The sequence below is a fragment of the Chroicocephalus ridibundus genome, chromosome 21 (genome assembly GCF_963924245.1).
Source record: "Chroicocephalus ridibundus chromosome 21, bChrRid1.1, whole genome shotgun sequence".
Classification (NCBI taxonomy): domain Eukaryota; kingdom Metazoa; phylum Chordata; class Aves; order Charadriiformes; family Laridae; genus Chroicocephalus; species Chroicocephalus ridibundus.
Window position 1 is genome coordinate 4901843 of NC_086304.1, and position 15668 is coordinate 4917510.

General features: G+C 53.2%; 1 protein-coding gene and 1 long non-coding RNA gene across 2 annotated transcripts in view; one reads left to right on the forward strand and one right to left on the reverse strand.

Annotated features, from left to right (window-relative positions):
* The window catches only part of LOC134526053 (uncharacterized), a 2825-nt gene extending 568 nt beyond the window's left edge, over positions 1-2257 (forward strand). The window contains exon 2 of the long non-coding RNA XR_010073887.1: positions 577-2257. This is a non-coding gene — a long non-coding RNA (uncharacterized LOC134526053). The remainder of the gene's footprint in view (positions 1-576) is intronic.
* LOC134526017 (solute carrier family 13 member 1-like) overlaps positions 1-9527 on the reverse strand; it is a 51543-nt gene extending 42016 nt beyond the window's left edge. The window contains exon 1 of the mRNA XM_063357424.1: positions 9493-9527. The gene's annotated coding sequence lies outside the window, so the exon portion shown is untranslated. The remainder of the gene's footprint in view (positions 1-9492) is intronic.
* Between the last annotated feature and the right edge of the window lie 6141 nt (positions 9528-15668).

The following is a 15668-nucleotide window of genomic DNA, read 5'->3' on the forward strand; positions in this document are numbered from 1 at the left end:
ACACCTGGTTCAAAGCAGTACCATAGAGATATGTTTTTGGTTTTTTCCTATGTGTCTATGTTATTGCATGCCTTAGTAGATTGCTCTGTGTTATACCCTGCGAGACTAAAATGAACCCAGCAGAAGCGGTCTCTTGAGCAAGGGGGTGGAATATGGGAAAGCAACGGAAAATCGGTGAGGAGGACTGTAAATACACTCAAGGGACTCGCACCTGGGTGCTGGAAAACACAGATATCACACCAATTGTTATTCAGTCTCGGGTGCTGGCAAGAAAAACATTTGGATGACATAAGCCTGTAATGGACTCACAGACACCTTATCCAGCTGCTTGGGAATCTTGGCCTGTTGTGGAAGAAGATCAAAGCACAGCACCAGCAAGAACAGGGAGTCTGCATGCGCTCTTGCTAATAAGGACTCTTTTGCTGCCAAGGATTCGTGATAACAAGGACTCTCTTGCTGCCAAGGATAAGTTTAACAATGCTACTAGTACAGCTATTTCTGAGTTATCGCTAGATGTAGATAGTATTCGATATGCGATGTTGCAAAACAGAACTGCTACTGATTTTTTGCTTTCAGCTCACAGACATGGTTGTCAAGATTTTAAAGGACTGTACTGTATGAATCTAAGTGACCACTCCACATCCATCCATGCCCAGCTGCAGGAACTGCACCGACCGAACCAGCAACTTGTGGAGACCACGGGGTGAAATCTCTTTGCTGGATGGACTTGGGGGTGGGGTTGGTTGAAGCAAATTATACTCATTGCCTGTGTGGAAGGAATTTGTCTGTTATGTTTAGTACGCTGTTTGCCGTGTTTAATAAGCATTATACGATCAGCTGTAAATGCCGCTTTGCATCGTATCCTTGTACGAGTTGTAGAATATGTTGCTCTAAAAACTATGTGTGTATCCATGAGAACCTGACCTTCACAGAAGAAGATAACAAGAAGGGATTACAACAATGTAGTCACGTATCAGACAGCTGCTGTTAGCAAAGCTGGATCATGAGTTTGGTGAGACTCGCTGCATACACTGGCCACGTGTGCAGCGACTCTGGCCTGTACTTTTCTACTCGATCCAGCGCAGGAGAGTCTGGTGGGACTCGCTGTGTGCACTGGCCATGCATGCAGCGACTCTAGCCTGTACTTCTCCACTCAATCCAGTGCAGGATATAAGGAGGCTGTCTCGGGTCAGAGAGGGGGAGAGAGACATGAGCACACTTTGAAGGTACAGGGGATGCCCTGAAGCACTGTGTCTGCCCTCCCCCCCGCCCCCCCCGTAAGTTTTATGTTCATTAACCCCAACAGCTCCGAAGGCATCACAGCATGTTGAAAGATAAGATATAGTCTACTACTGCTGCAAGACACATTGAACACCTTCCTACAAGAATTTCAACTTTATGCCCTGATAGGACAGTGGGATGATGCAAAGAGCCTGACTGCATTAGAGTGGGTATTTTTGTCACATACCTTTTCAAAACCAGTAACTATGATGATCGAAATGTTGCCACGATTGTTTTTCCAGGGTCGCTCGTGCTGTCAGCAACCGCAATGTATTTGAAATATTACAAAAGGATTTCTCGTGGGTAAATCCAAAGAAATTGGCTTTCTGGGCTAAATTTAGGAATCTGGGTATTTATTGCCTTAGCAGGGTTCTTTTTGATTCTGTTTTTAATTGTGTTTAGTATATAACCTGCTAAGAGCGTCACAACAAGGATAACATGTCCAAATTAAAAGCGGTCAAAAATGGTTTCGATGATTGGTCAAACTCATGGGGTATAACGGGATGGTTATCAGACTTACTAAAGCAAGGGCTCATGCTACTGTTGGTTATATTATTATTGATTATGGTAGCCTCATGTGTTCTCCGCAAAGTGACTGACATGATAGAAAATGCCATGCATAAGGTCTGGCTGGCTCAAGAAGAAAAAGGGGGGATTGTAGGAATGTGTCTGAGAGAAAATGGTCACGTGAGCCAGCCTCCCTACTGTGAGAGATTGGATTAAGGGCAAAACAGGTGGTAGAAAATGGAATTAGGACATGGGAAAAACGGGAACTGAGAAGGTAGAAAACATGTTGTGCTAATGACTAAGCAATTTACTATGTGAATTCTTGTAACCAATCTGATCTGTGAATGAACTGCATGGACAGCGCGTGAAAAGAGACTGTAAGCCAATCATATAGCTGCCGCTAGCGCGTGCTCTTATTGCCTGTCTATATATACTCTGTGAAAACTTGAATAAAGGGAGAACGATCATACTCATATTGAGACTCCATCGTTACTCCGGGTCCGTCTCCCACTCCGACATCCTCCGACACTATACGCTGAACCACAGCTGGGCAGACCTCCTCTGGGCACTCTCCAGTTCCTCCCCACTCCTCCAAAATGGGGAGCTGCACACAGGGGGACACTTTTCTTTGGGGGGCCACTCCAGGTCCCAGCACCTTCTCCTCAGGACCACTGCTCAGCACGTTAGGTCCCAGCGGGCTCTGATGCACCTTCCTCCCCCTCAGTGCAGGACCGGACACTTCTCCTTGTAAACTTCTGGAGGTTTCTCTTGGCCATAGCCCAGAGTTTCTCACGGTTCCCCTGAAGTGAAGCTCCATTGCCCTGGAATGAAGATCCATTTGCTCAGCTGTCAATGTTTCTATGCTGATGGCTCACCCTGGTGGTGCTGTCTCTCACAAGATAACCTGAGGAGTTGCAGGCCACGATAGACAATTAAAGGAGGTACTAGTTCAATAGAATTTCCGACTCAAGTAGGAAGTACCATGACAACCATCACCAAAATACCAGGGAGGGTATTGGTACGGTGCGCTGCCTGTATGGCAGACTACGTCAGTGGGAAATACAGACCTGTAGAGACACACAGAGAAAATGGATCCCTCCAGGAGCTGGTTTTACATCCTCTATCCAGAAGCCGGCCCCAGGATCTCCTCATCCCTCAGTTTCCCCCCACATAAACAAGCACACGCACACACAACTGCCTGTCTCCGGTATGGAAACACAAAACCCCTGAGGCTGGCAGGCAGCCAGCTTCCACCTCCTCTGTGCTTCCTCTTCAGGCTTGGGTTTTGTCAGCAGCTTCTTTCTCATCCACGCCGTCCTTTCTGAATGTCAAGGCGGGCCATTGTGGAGCGTGAAGAGGAGATCCTCAAGCAGCCCTCCGCACCCTGCTTCTCCGCAGGGCCGTATCCCACAGGATTCTTCCAAGCCAGTCCCCCAGCAGGCCAAAGCCTGCTCTCCAGACGTCTCCTGCTCTCGGCCTTTTTCCTGTCTCTCAGGAGCCTCAACTCTACCTTCTTAGCCCTGGCTTTTACATCCCTGACTAGCTGTTGCTTGTTTGTTGGTATGAAGTCTGGAGCAGACGTTCACCCGCCACAAAGCTGCCAGTTTCCCAGGTTGTTCTGTCCTCTCCTGTTGACGCCTCAGCTCCCAGCCGAGTCTGTCTGTCCCCAGGCAGAGCTCCCTGCATTCCTGCTGCTGCCTCACAGAACGGGCCAGAGGAATGCCACAGAAACGATCGGAGGGATGGAACCCCTCTGCTGTGAGGACGGGCTGAGAGAGTTGGGGCTGTTCCGTCTGGAGCAGAGAAGGCTCCGGGGAGACCTTCTTGCGGCCTTTCGGTTGTTACTTCAGAGTCTTCCCCTCTGAGACCTGCTGTCTGCACTCTGTGTCTCTCCTTGCTTGCTCCCCTGGGGAGCTGAGAACCCGCTACTTCATGGACACTGCAGCCAAGGCTGCCACTCCATTATCACAGCCCTGATCCTTTTTTCCCTGATTGCATGTAGGAGATCCAGGTGAGCATCACCTCTGTTGGCACATCTGGCAGCTGTGCTCAGAAGCCGGCCCCAGGAACCCACAGAAACTTCTGGGTCTGTTTGAACCCTGCAGTGTCCCCTCACCCAAAAGGGCTCACCGAATCTGCTGCCCGACCCCTAGAGGATCTCCATTCCCCCAGGAAGCTCCTACGCTGAGGGCATCCCCCTCCTGATCTTAGAAGCACAGAATCTTCATGGTTGGAAAAGACCTTGGAGATCATCGAGTCCAACCAAACAACCTACAATCTCTGTCACTAGAGCATGCCCTGAAGTGCCACATCTAGACATTTCTTAAACACCTCTAGGGATGGTGACTCAACCCCCTCCCTGGGCAGGCTGTTCCAGTGCCTGACCACTCTTGCAGTAAAGTCATTCTTCCTAATATCTAACCTAAACCTCCCCTGCCGCAAGTTCAGGCCATTTCCTCTGGTCCTGTCATTATTCCCCTGGGAGAAGAGGCCAACCCCCACCTCTCTCCACCCTCCTTTCAGGGAGTTGTAGAGGACAATGAGGTCTCCCCTCAGCCTCCTCTTCTCCAAGCTAAACATGCCCAGCTCCCGCAGCCTCTCCTCATATGCCCTGGTCTCCAGACCCCTCACCAGCCTGGTAGCTCTCCTCTGGACACGCTCCAGCACCTCAATGTCCCTCTTGTGCAGAGGGGCCCAGAACTCAACACAGCACTCGAGGTGGGGCCTCACCAGTGCCCAGTACAGAGGCACCATCACTTCCCTGCTCCTGCTGGCCACGCTATTCCTGATAGAAGCCAGAATGCTGTTGGCCCTCTTGGCCACCTGGGCACACTGCTGGCTCATGTTAAGCTGGCCGTCCACCAGCACCCCCAGGTCCTTTTCTGCCGGGCAGCTTTCCAGCCACTCTGCCCCAAGCCTGTAGCGTTGCTGTGGGTTGTTGTGACCGAAATGCAGGACCCGGCACTTGGCCTTATTAAACCTCATAGAGTTGGCCTTGGCCCATCGATCCAGCCTGTCCAGGTCCCTCTGGAGAGCCTTCCTACCCTCAAGCAGATCAACACCCCCACCCAGTCTGGTGTCATCTGCAAACTTACTGAGGGTGCACTCAATCCCCTCATCCACATCATTGATAAAGACATTAAACAAAGCCGGCCCCAAAACTGAGCCCTGAGGGCCACCACTGGTGACCGGCCGCCAAGAGGATTTCACCCCATTGTGATAAATGATTTAATCGCAAACAGGATTCCAATTAGAATTTATAATTTATTAAAGGAACAAAGGCAAGCAAACAGCGCTGGGTGTGCCTGGGGTCCCTGCCCAACCAAGACACACACCTTACAGACCCCATTTTTGGTTTATATCTCCTATACTAATACATATTCATAACTGCCTCTAAAATGGTTGGCCCTTGCCAAAAATGGGTGTATCCCCCCCCTTACAGGTCACTATGCAGATAACAACAGGACCAGTTTAAGGTGGTATTCTAGAATGTTCGCCAGGTGGCTCCTGCAAAACACAGACACGACAGACACACCGTCTCATCTGCGGCCAGACAGACAAAACAGTCAAAGGTCACACTTCACCCTGTGGCCCTAACACTGTTCCACACTGACACGAATCAGTTAAGCACATCTCACAATCCCCCATTTTCTTTTTCTATGGCATTGATTCGTGTTTTTGTTGCCAACCGAGTTAATACTTGCCGAATGGGTGTTAGTTTCGAATCTTCTTTTGTCTTTAGTATCATCAGGGAAAGAGTTTTCTCTTTCCCTGGTTCTGAATCAACAGGTTCTGTAGCCATCTGCGTTCCTTGTATAACTGAGTGTATTAGTCTAATAAAACAAGGTATAAAACATGGAATTATTAACAATCCTGCAAATGCCCCCAATATAACAATCCCGATTTTAGTAAGCCAATCACCTCCCGTAAAGTTTTCCCAGAATCCTTCTAGGTCGACTCCAGTCCAAGTCTGAACTGGGACATGTGCAATTTTCTTCATTTCTTTTACAAGTTCATTTACAGCTTCCCCTTCATCATCAATTTCTAAACAACAATTACTAAGGTTAAACTTCCCACAAACACCTCCCTCTTGTGCTAGCAAATAATCCAAGGCTAAGCGATTTTGGTACAAAGCAGTTCTCATCTTGGTATTTTGTCTCGCATTGTTTTCCATATTTGAGGATTACTAATGTTGCTCTCCATAGCCTCCCATGGCCATCGTTCACCTTGGCTTGTTCCACCACAAACATAACAATTAGTTACATTTAATGACTTAGCAATGTTTTCAGCAAGATTTACAAAGAGATTTTTAGCAACTGTGGGAATTTCATATTCCACTCCTGTTTCTATTTCATGATAAAATGAGTTAAATAGTAGTCTGTGCTGTACCGATTCCCTTATTCTTTCTTTTATTTCGATATTATAAACCAAAGTCTGGGAACTTACCCGTCCCCTCCTAGTAGTTCCTACGCACTGGCTGCAGTTGTTTGCCATAACCAGAGTCAAGGAGCTTACCCCAAAGAGGACCAGAAGCGGTCCGGTCAGGGCCATAGTGATCGGCGGTCACAGCCCGAAGGGGTTGCAGCCCTTGGCAGACCTTTCAAGCCGCACCACTCGTTCCCCTCCGGTCTTGCCCTCTTCCTTAATCTTTTAAGGGGTAACCTTTAATCAAGAAGCACTCTTTGATTAAATTGACAACAATAAAGCCTAACCCATGGTAGGTTATATAGGGGAGTGGTGGCCCCACAGCGAATGCACAAAAATTCTAAACTGTTTCCTAGATCCTTGACTTCTTTTTTGGAAAATGATATATTTTAAAACATGTAGAACACTTTGCCCTTAAAAATAAACAGCACCGTTTACACAATGGACTAAATCACCTTTCCTAATAGGTATTTATCCCTGTCCACTAATTCTACAGGAGTAGTTACAATGAAATTCCCACAGCAACTTGGCTTATGCTTCTTGATGAAGGTCTCTTTAAGTTCGGCTGATGGTTAGCTTGGCTTCTCCGGGCTCAGATGTGACTCTCCACTCCTTCACTGGACCTTTCACTCACGACACATGTGTCAAATCCTAATGGTGGTGTTTGAGCCATCATCCCAATCTCTCGTAGTTCTTTTAACCTTTTTCCAATGGATATTATATATTTTTGGATACTATAATCTTCAACCACATTGTTCCCCAGGGGCATCCCTTGGGAGTAAGGCATTCCATATAACATTTCATATGGCGATAATCCAGTCTCACTGTGTGGCTTAGTTCTTATGTTTAATAGTGCCAATGGTAGGCATTTCGTCCAGGACATCTGTGTCTCAATCATTAATTTAGCCAATTGCTGTTTTATTGTTTGATTCATTCTTTCTACTTTCCCTGAGCTTTGTGGGTGCCACGGAGTGTGGTATTCCCATTGAATACCTAATGATTGACATAATAATTTTATTATTTTAGAAGTAAAATGTGCGCCCTGATCAGAATCAATATACTGGATTATCCCATATCTAGGTATTAAGTGTTCTAATAAGATTTTTACTACCATCTGTGCCGTAGCTCGCGCTACAGGGTAAGCTTCTACCCATTGTGTTAAATGATCTACTAGTACTAGTAAATATTTTATTCTCCCTACCTTAGGCAATTCAGTAAAATCGACTCGTATTCTTTCAAAAGGTCTATAAGCTGTTTTCCTTCCTCCCGTGGCTGCTTGTCGAAACACTTTCTTGTTTACTTTTTGACAAGTTAAACATCCTCGCCTGATTTGCTTTGCTATTTCAAAAATCCCAATACAGCCAAATTGTTTAAGGAAATGATCACTTATCGCCTTTGTACCCCAATGTGTTTGTGTGTGTAAGCGTTCTAATATTTGCCTGGCATAAGCTTTTGGCAACATCTCTCGCCCGTCGGGCAGCATCCATTTTCCCTGTTCTAACTTAGCTCCTATTTTCTCTAATTTTGCCTGTTCCTCAGGGGTAAATTTCTTTTCTTTCTCCTCTAGTTCTTTTTCACTAATGTCTCCTTGTACTTGTACTACATTAATTTTAGCGACGTGAGTCCTCAGGGCTGCTTCCTGGGCCTCTCTATCGGCTAGGTTATTCCCTCTGGTTCGATAATCTAATCCCTTTTGGTGTCCTCTCACATGTACCACTGCTATCTCCTTTGGTTTTCTTAACGCCTTTAAAATTTTCACTATTAGTTCTTGATGTATTAGATTCCTTCCTTGGGTATTAATTAAACCTCTTTCCTCCCAAATTTTTCCAAAAGTGTGGACTACTCCATACGCATATTTAGAATCCCAACTCTCTGGGCACGGCCAGCCAGCCAGTTTTTAACCCAGCAAAGAGTACACTCGTCTATGCCATGGATCGCCAGCTTCTCCAGGAGAATGCTGTGGGGGACGGTGTCAAAGGCCTTGCCAAAGTCCAGACAGACAACGTCCACAGCCTTCCCCGCATCCAGAAGGCGGGTAACATGGTCACAGAAAGCGATCAGGTTGGTTAAGCAGCACCTCCCTTTCCTAAAGCCATGCTGGCTGGCCCCGATCCCTTGGCTGCCCTGCGCTTGCCGTGAGAGCTCACTCGAGATGATCCTCTCCATGATCTTTCCTGGTACCGAGGTCAGGCTGACAGGCCTGTAGTTCCCCGGATCCTCCTTCCGACCCTTCTTGTAGATGGGCGTCACATTAGCCACCCTCCAGGCATCTGGGACCTGCCCTGTTGACCAGGATTGTTGATAAACGATGGAGAGAGGCTTGGTGAGCTCTCCCGCCAGCTCCCTGAGTACTCTTGGGTGAATCCCATCCGGCCCCATAGACTTCTGTGCGTCTGGGTGCAGAAGCAGGTCATTGGCTACTTCCTCCTGGGTTATGGGTGGGTTGTTCTGCTCTCCATCCTTATCTCCCAGCTCAGGAGGCTGAACACCCTGGGGATAGCTGGTGGACATGGCCAATTCCATACCCGGACGCAGCAGCCGGGCTTGTCTGGGGCACGGGCAGGGCCCTGCTGCCCTCCAGGCAACCCCAGGGCTTCTCCGGCCCTCTCAGGAGCATGAGCTGGGCCAAGCGGTCCCCACCAAGAGCCCCAGGGCCTCTCCCGGGCCTCGCAGGGCCCCACGGAAGGCCCAGTGGGGCCTTCTGCTGCTGAGCAGAGCGGCAGTTCCTCCCCCAGGCACGCTCGGGGCGCCGGGAGGGGTGGAGAGTGGCCCCACCAGTGGTGGCAGCCCCACAAGAAGGCCAGAGGCACTGGAAGCAGAGCAACTGGCAGCACAGGCAAACCCAGAGGTAAACCCCTCTGGGCTGCTCAAGTATGGCAAGATATTGCTGACCCGCTGGGGAAACTAGTGGTGAAAGTACATCACGTAGGTGCCCACACACCCATGAGTCGAGCCACCGAAGAACATCGAAATAATCAGCAAACCCACCTAGAACCGGAAAAAGAGACCTTGAAAGCTCAGCGTGAGGACGTCTTTTCTTGCCTGTAATCTCACAGGGGCAGCGAATGTGTCACGCGCACAGCGGGCAGCGTCTTCACTAGAGCAAGAAGCGACCACTGACACCCACCTCCAGTGACACTGCCAGAGCTCTGCCACGCAAAACACACAACAGAAACGTGCCCCGTGCATTCGACAGCAACAGTTAACGTGTGCTTAGGGAAGCACGAGAGCGGTCAGACAGGGCGCGCGCATCGGGTTGTGCCCACGGATCAGGCCTACCTGTCCCAGTCCTTTCATGGGATTCGTAGCACTTGAGAATTTCCTCATAATCACCTAAAGCCATTCTGAGAGCAACGGGGACCTGGCAATTCTTCTCAGCCCCTGCGAGGAGAAACTGCAGCCGGCCTTTGGGCTTCTCCACGCTGAGCAGACTCTGGAACGGAAAACGCATTTACTGCAGCCCAGCGCGGGCCGGGGCGGGGGGCGACCTGCGCTGATGACCAAGCGCTACACCCCCAGCGGGAAATTCACCAGACGGGGCAGCCCGAGCGCCCGCAGGCCCCGGGCACAGGCGGCTACCGTCTAACGGGGGCTCCTGGCTAACGCTTGCCAGCGAGAGCGGGCGACTGCGCTGCCGAAGAGGCAAGCACGCCCGACCCGGCGGTATCCTCCGCGGGGCAACGAACGAGACCCAAGGAGACGCCGCCGCGGCCGCCTCCTTTCGCGGGCCCGCCCGCGCGGCCCGGCGAAAGGCGCCCAGCCCCCCCAGAGTCCTGCCGCCAGCAGACCCGCCGGGAGCCGCTAACGGGCTGCGGGGCAGCGGGGCCCGGAGGCTACACTCACCGGCTCGGCAGCCGCCTCCCGGGGCGGCCGCTGCCGTTCAAATCTCTTGCCGCGGCGCCCGCTTCCGGGTAGGACGCCCGAGAGGCCAATCACCGCGCGGCGCTGGGCCGGAACAGGCGGAGACGCGCGGTGCATGACGGGAGGAAGGTCGAGGAGGAGCTGGGCGTGCGGGCGTCGCCATGGCGGGAGGGTCTCCGCTGCCCAGGCACCCGGTCCCGACAGGTGACGGGGAACAGCGCCCGCTCCCCCCGGGAATGCTGCCGCTCCCTACCGCCGGTGGGGGCTGGCGTGGGAGCCGCGCCGCCGGGCCTGCCGCCGCGCACAAGATGGCGCCCGGCCTACGGCCCCGGGGAGACTACGGCTCCCAGAACGCTCCGCGGGCCCGCCGTTCCCTGAGGGGAGGCCCTTCCCGCCGCCAGGCCCGGCCCCGCCCGCTCCGCTCACGGCAGCGCCCGGCGCCGGCCCCGAGCAGAAAGACGGGGGTTGCGCTGTTAGGTCCGGGCGGGGGCTGACGGTCTGCCTTGGCTGCGGGCGGCCATTCCCCTGCCAGGCCTTTGACCTCCCTGCGTACAGGCGTGTCGGCCTAAAGCCACGAGCAGAACAGGAAGAAGCAAAAAATGAAAAGACGACGGGTGGAACATCTTACTTCTGTAAAATGTTTGTCCTTTGGAATCCTCCCGGACACATTGCATCTTTCCTGAAGAAAGACCTACGTTTCTAAGAGAAAGTTTCAGTTCTCTCCTGAGTAACAAAGGCGAAGAAGGCTGTTTCAGGGACAGAGAGAATGGGGCCGTTCTTTTAGGGCGAGGCAGATGGTATCTCTTCTGGATGGGGCAGAGCCAGCGCTACCCATGCCAGAGCACTCAGTGCGACACCTTTTCCCTCCCTCTCTCCCTCAGCTACTTGGCCGTGGGGCTGGCGGGAGGCTTGGGATGAACCAGCCCATCAGCCGCGGCGGGGGATGGCACGGCCTCCCGCCCATCAGGCTGCGGGGAGCCACCAGCTCTCTGCAGGGAGTAGTCCAAGGCTTTAGCCCAGCGTCAGCACAGCAGCTCTGGCCATTCTGGCCACCGGCGAGCTCTGGTTGCTGGCAGAGCTCACGGTCCCTGCAGCCAGGGCGCTCAGTGTGACGCTTTTTCCCTCCCTCTCTCCCTCAGCTACTTGGGAGCCCCTTCTTCCCGTCTGAGATGAACGACTTTGTCCTTGCCATCTTGAAAAACATGGCAGACCCAAGGGTCTCTGACACCCTGCTGGTTGGCAGGGTGCTGGAGCTGGTCTTGAGAGGCTCGTGCTCAGAGCTATACGGGGTAGGCAGTGTGCAGCCGGGTTGCCCTGTGCGCGTGCCCTGCGGGGGCCGTTCCCCCCGCCCCGAGGCCAGGGCTTGCAGCACCTGACGGGCATCCCTTGAGGCCAGCAAAGGGCAGCAGGAGGGCAGCAGCTCTTGGTGTCAGCAGGGGCCATAGCTGTGCTCCAGCCCGCTGTCTCCAGTAGGTCAACGACCTCGTGGAGGTCATCGATAGGCACCTGGTCTGCGTCAGCAGGATGCTGCTCCAGGACATCCTGACGTTCACCCTTCCCTGGCTGGCCGACATCGACAGTTATGAGGTGGTCACTGGCCTGCTGAGGGTTTCCCGGCCCTGTGACAAGTATGTGGCCCGTCAGCCTCAGGGGCAGCTCAGGACCTCCGGGGCCTGCCCAGGCAGAAGGGGTGGTGGCCGAGGTGGCCCTGCTGACAGTGTGCTCTGGCTCTGCAGCACTGCCAGGGCCACGTGGAACACGCTGTCCTGTGAGCCCAGCCTCCTGGCCGACCTGCTGAGGATGCTGCTGAGGCTGCTGCTGGACGGTCTCCAGCCCCTCTGGCCCTCTCCATCCACCCCCAAACCCGTCCTTCCTGGGGCGCCTGGCCCAGGGCCCTCGGGCCGCAGCCGGGCAGGGAGCGCGTGCCGCTCGGCCCCGCAGCGCACAGGCATGCCGCCTGCCCCGGCCCTGCTGCCCTCGGCAGCCCCACTCCCTGGCCGCCGCCCCCGGCCGGCTCAGCAGCGGGGAAGCTGATAAAACTGAGAAGATGATTGAGAAAAAGGAGACACTGTTTGAGAAACTGTCTAGGATGGAAGAAACATCCCGCTTTTCCCCTGCATGGACCCATGTCGCAGCCATTAGGAGAAGATGCCCTCCTACGAGACCGACTTGGAAGGAAAAGAAGACACTACGAGACACCTTGTGGTTTTACCTCGGTGCCTATGGAGAGGACCTGAGTAAGTGGGATGAAGGACCTACCTTGGCCCTACAGGCACTAGTTGCAAGGTAAAACAGATAGAAGAAAGAATTCTTCCAGGAGGGTGGCTGCTCCAGTGCCCAGGGAGCAGTTCTCTGGTCCGGGTCGGAACTCATCTGCTAACTGTAGATGTTGTCCTCAACATTAGAGGTGCCCTGCCTCCAGCCAGGAGGGGGAGAGGGATAACCGAGTTTATTGGGCTGTGTGGATTCGATGTCCTCGTGTATTAGAGCCACAAAAGCATAAAGACATGGTGGACAGCGGTGCACAGTGTACCCTATTGCCATTGACTCATAAAGGGACAAAATCTGTTGCTGATTCTGGTGTGACAGGTCTCAAGAACTGACTGTACTTCGGCCAAAGTGAGCCGAACTGGGAATAAATGGCGGAAGCGCTCCATTGTGAGTGGCCCAGACGCTGCGTGCATCCTTGGCGTAGACTTGCTCAAGAGAGGGTATTTCAAAGACCCGAAAGCGTATCGGTGGGCTGTTGGTATAGCAGCTGGAGGGACTGAGGACATTACACAGCTGTCTGCCTTTCCAGGGGCCTTGCTCGGAGCTCTTTGGTCCGGGGATCGGAGGTTCTCCCTGAGAATCCCTTGGTGCCGGATGGAGGCCCTGCAATTCCAAGGATCTGTCGAGATTCAGAGGCAGAGTCCCATCTGGGTCGCCAGAAACTGTCACCGAAATCGGGAATGAACTTCTTAACACCGATGTAGTCTTAAGAAGCAGGCATTCTTTTATTCAGCACCGGGGACGTGGGGGATCTCTCCACCTGACATGTCCACTGAATGTGAGATTCACAGAGACTTACATCCATACAGAATATGCGTGGTCGTTACATGTCTCAGCACTCATTGCCACGTTCATTACATTTCCAGAACTCATCTCCATATTCACATCCCCTTGGCACATGCACATTAGCTCCGTTAGGGGCTTCATGGTAGGTCTTGGGTGGTTCCTAGTGGTGTACGGTGGCTGGTTTGAGCTGATAATAGAGGAATCTCTTTGTGTGGACTGGGGAAGATAAATGCAGCAGCTTTTGCAACTCCCCCATTTATTTTGCGAGCTTGTTATCGGTCCCTCCAGTCTCTTCGGGGATGTGGTATTCTTCGCTGTTTGTTCTTCACAAGGAGCTACGTTTACCTATTTACCAGACTCAGTCCCTGGTTGTAACCCCGCTGTGTGAGCCGATGCGGGCAGGACGCAGGAACAACCACAAAACCACGGATGAAAGGCAAAGAACAAGTTTCTTCTCGATACCTCACAGACCAGGGAATCTCCGAAGCAACACCCGGGCAGAGGCACGGAAGCAGGGACTGCGGGCACCGTGGAGTGAGAGAGAGTCCTTGTTAGCAAGAGCCCTTGGCAGCGAGAGAGTCCTTGTGAGCAAGAGCACGCACGGACTCCCTGTTCTGCCTGGCATTTAAAGGGTTCAAACAGGCATCGTTTTCCCACTGTGCTTTGATCTTCTTCAGCACCAGGCCAGGATTCTCAAGTGGCTGGATAAGGTGTCCCTGAGTCCATCACAGGTTTATGTTATCGAAGTGCAAGTGTTTTTCTTGCAAGCGTCCGAGACTGAATAACAATTAGTGTGATATATGTGTTTTCCAGCACCCAGCTGTGAGTCACTTGAGCGTATTAACAATCCTCCTCACCGATCTTCTGTTGCTTTCCCACGACTGCCCTCCCTGCAATGGACCTTATTGTGCACCCAACTTAGGAGACAAATCTTCTACACCAATCTGAGTCGCAGCAACATTATTCTTTTTCTTCTTTTTTATGTTTGTCCTTTTTCTGTCTCTGGTTTCAGTTGAGGCTGTTTGGTTTTGCCATCTTCCCATGAACCTGCACTCGGTAAATGCATGTGTACTTTGGGTTTCCCCAGTTGCTCTTCACAAGGAGTTTGAGATAGGAGAAGGCTCTGGGATGCGGGGCGTTCTGCAAGGAAAAGAGGGAAGAGGAATCGGAGGTGTTAAGAGCCACAATGCAGTCAAGGTATCTCCCCCCACCAGCCCTGCTCCTGCTCAGGAGCAAGCTCCTGACAGTGGGTGGGAGCGGCTGTGGAAACCTGAGGCTGGCTCTGGTAGCGGGGTGCTGGGGAGGCTGGGGACACGGGGAGGGGGAAGGCACCTGGCACCCTCTGCATGGGCCCGGCTGGGGCTCAGCCTCCCTCCCCTCTGCCTCTTCTTCTGCGCCTCGCTCTGTGCCGGCAGAGAGGCCGGGGAGGTGCTCCTTTGCGTGGGGCAGCTGGTGTGACACCCCCCCGAGCTCCCGCTGTCTGCTCTGCCCGCTTTCCTGCGGGCAGGCGTGAGAGCAGCGGGAGAGAAGGGGCATGCTATGCTGGGAGGAGAGGACACCGTCCAGCCTGCCAGCAGGCCACGGGATGGAGCCAGGGCGCTCCCCGACGGCTTTCTCCAGCGGGCGTCCCTGTTTCTCCACGGCACAAAGACGTTGCTCGGGTGCAGTGGCTGCGTGTGCAGCGGGCTCTGCTGAAGGCAGCCAGGGATCTCTTGGGACTCATGCTCCCACGGGCCTGACCTTGCCCTCACTTTCCTTTTGCTAGCACCACCGCGTGCCACTCAGCCCTCCCAACCCCACCAGCTCTCTCCTGGCGGTGACCCAGGCCCCCTCTGCCCAGGGAGAAAGCATTCACGCTCCTCCTGCCATGGCCCTGCAGGCAAACCTGCTTTGCTCCCTGGCATCTTCCCCCAACACCGTGCGTGCATCGCACCTTCAGAGGGAAGGTCTGAATGGCCTCTTTTGCCACATCGTACATGAAGGTCACCAGGAGAGTTTCCTCTTCTCCGTCCACATCCACTCCCTGTGGGGCAAAGCACAAGGAGAGCAGCTCAGACTCGTCCCGACAAAGAGGGAACGTAGGTGCTGGGTCAGCCCTGTTACCTACCCACCCTCCCCTGGGGCTCTAGCCCTAGTCTAGCCCTGGTTACGGTGGAGCTCAGGCTCCGCTTGAGTTTTAGTCAAGAACCCTGAGCTGCTTGGCCAGAACAAGTCTTAAGAGGGAGGAGACCTCTAGAGCCCTTAGGAGGAGACTCCTAGAGCCTCACCAGGGCCCTGCAGTGCTCAGGAGACCGGGACTCCAACCTCAGAGGAGGCACAAAAGCAAGGAAGACCCTGTCATGGCTTTCCCCCAGGACCAGATCCGCACCAGAAGCACCCAGCAGAGACTTACAAAGACAGCGATGTCCCTGGGGGCGCTGGTGACGGTCCCAGATGGAGAGACTTCTTTGGAGATGTGCTGCACAGTGATGGCAGTCAGGTGGACTCGCGCTGGCAACCTGATGACCACCTGGCCCTGATGCCCTGGGAAAGGCCAG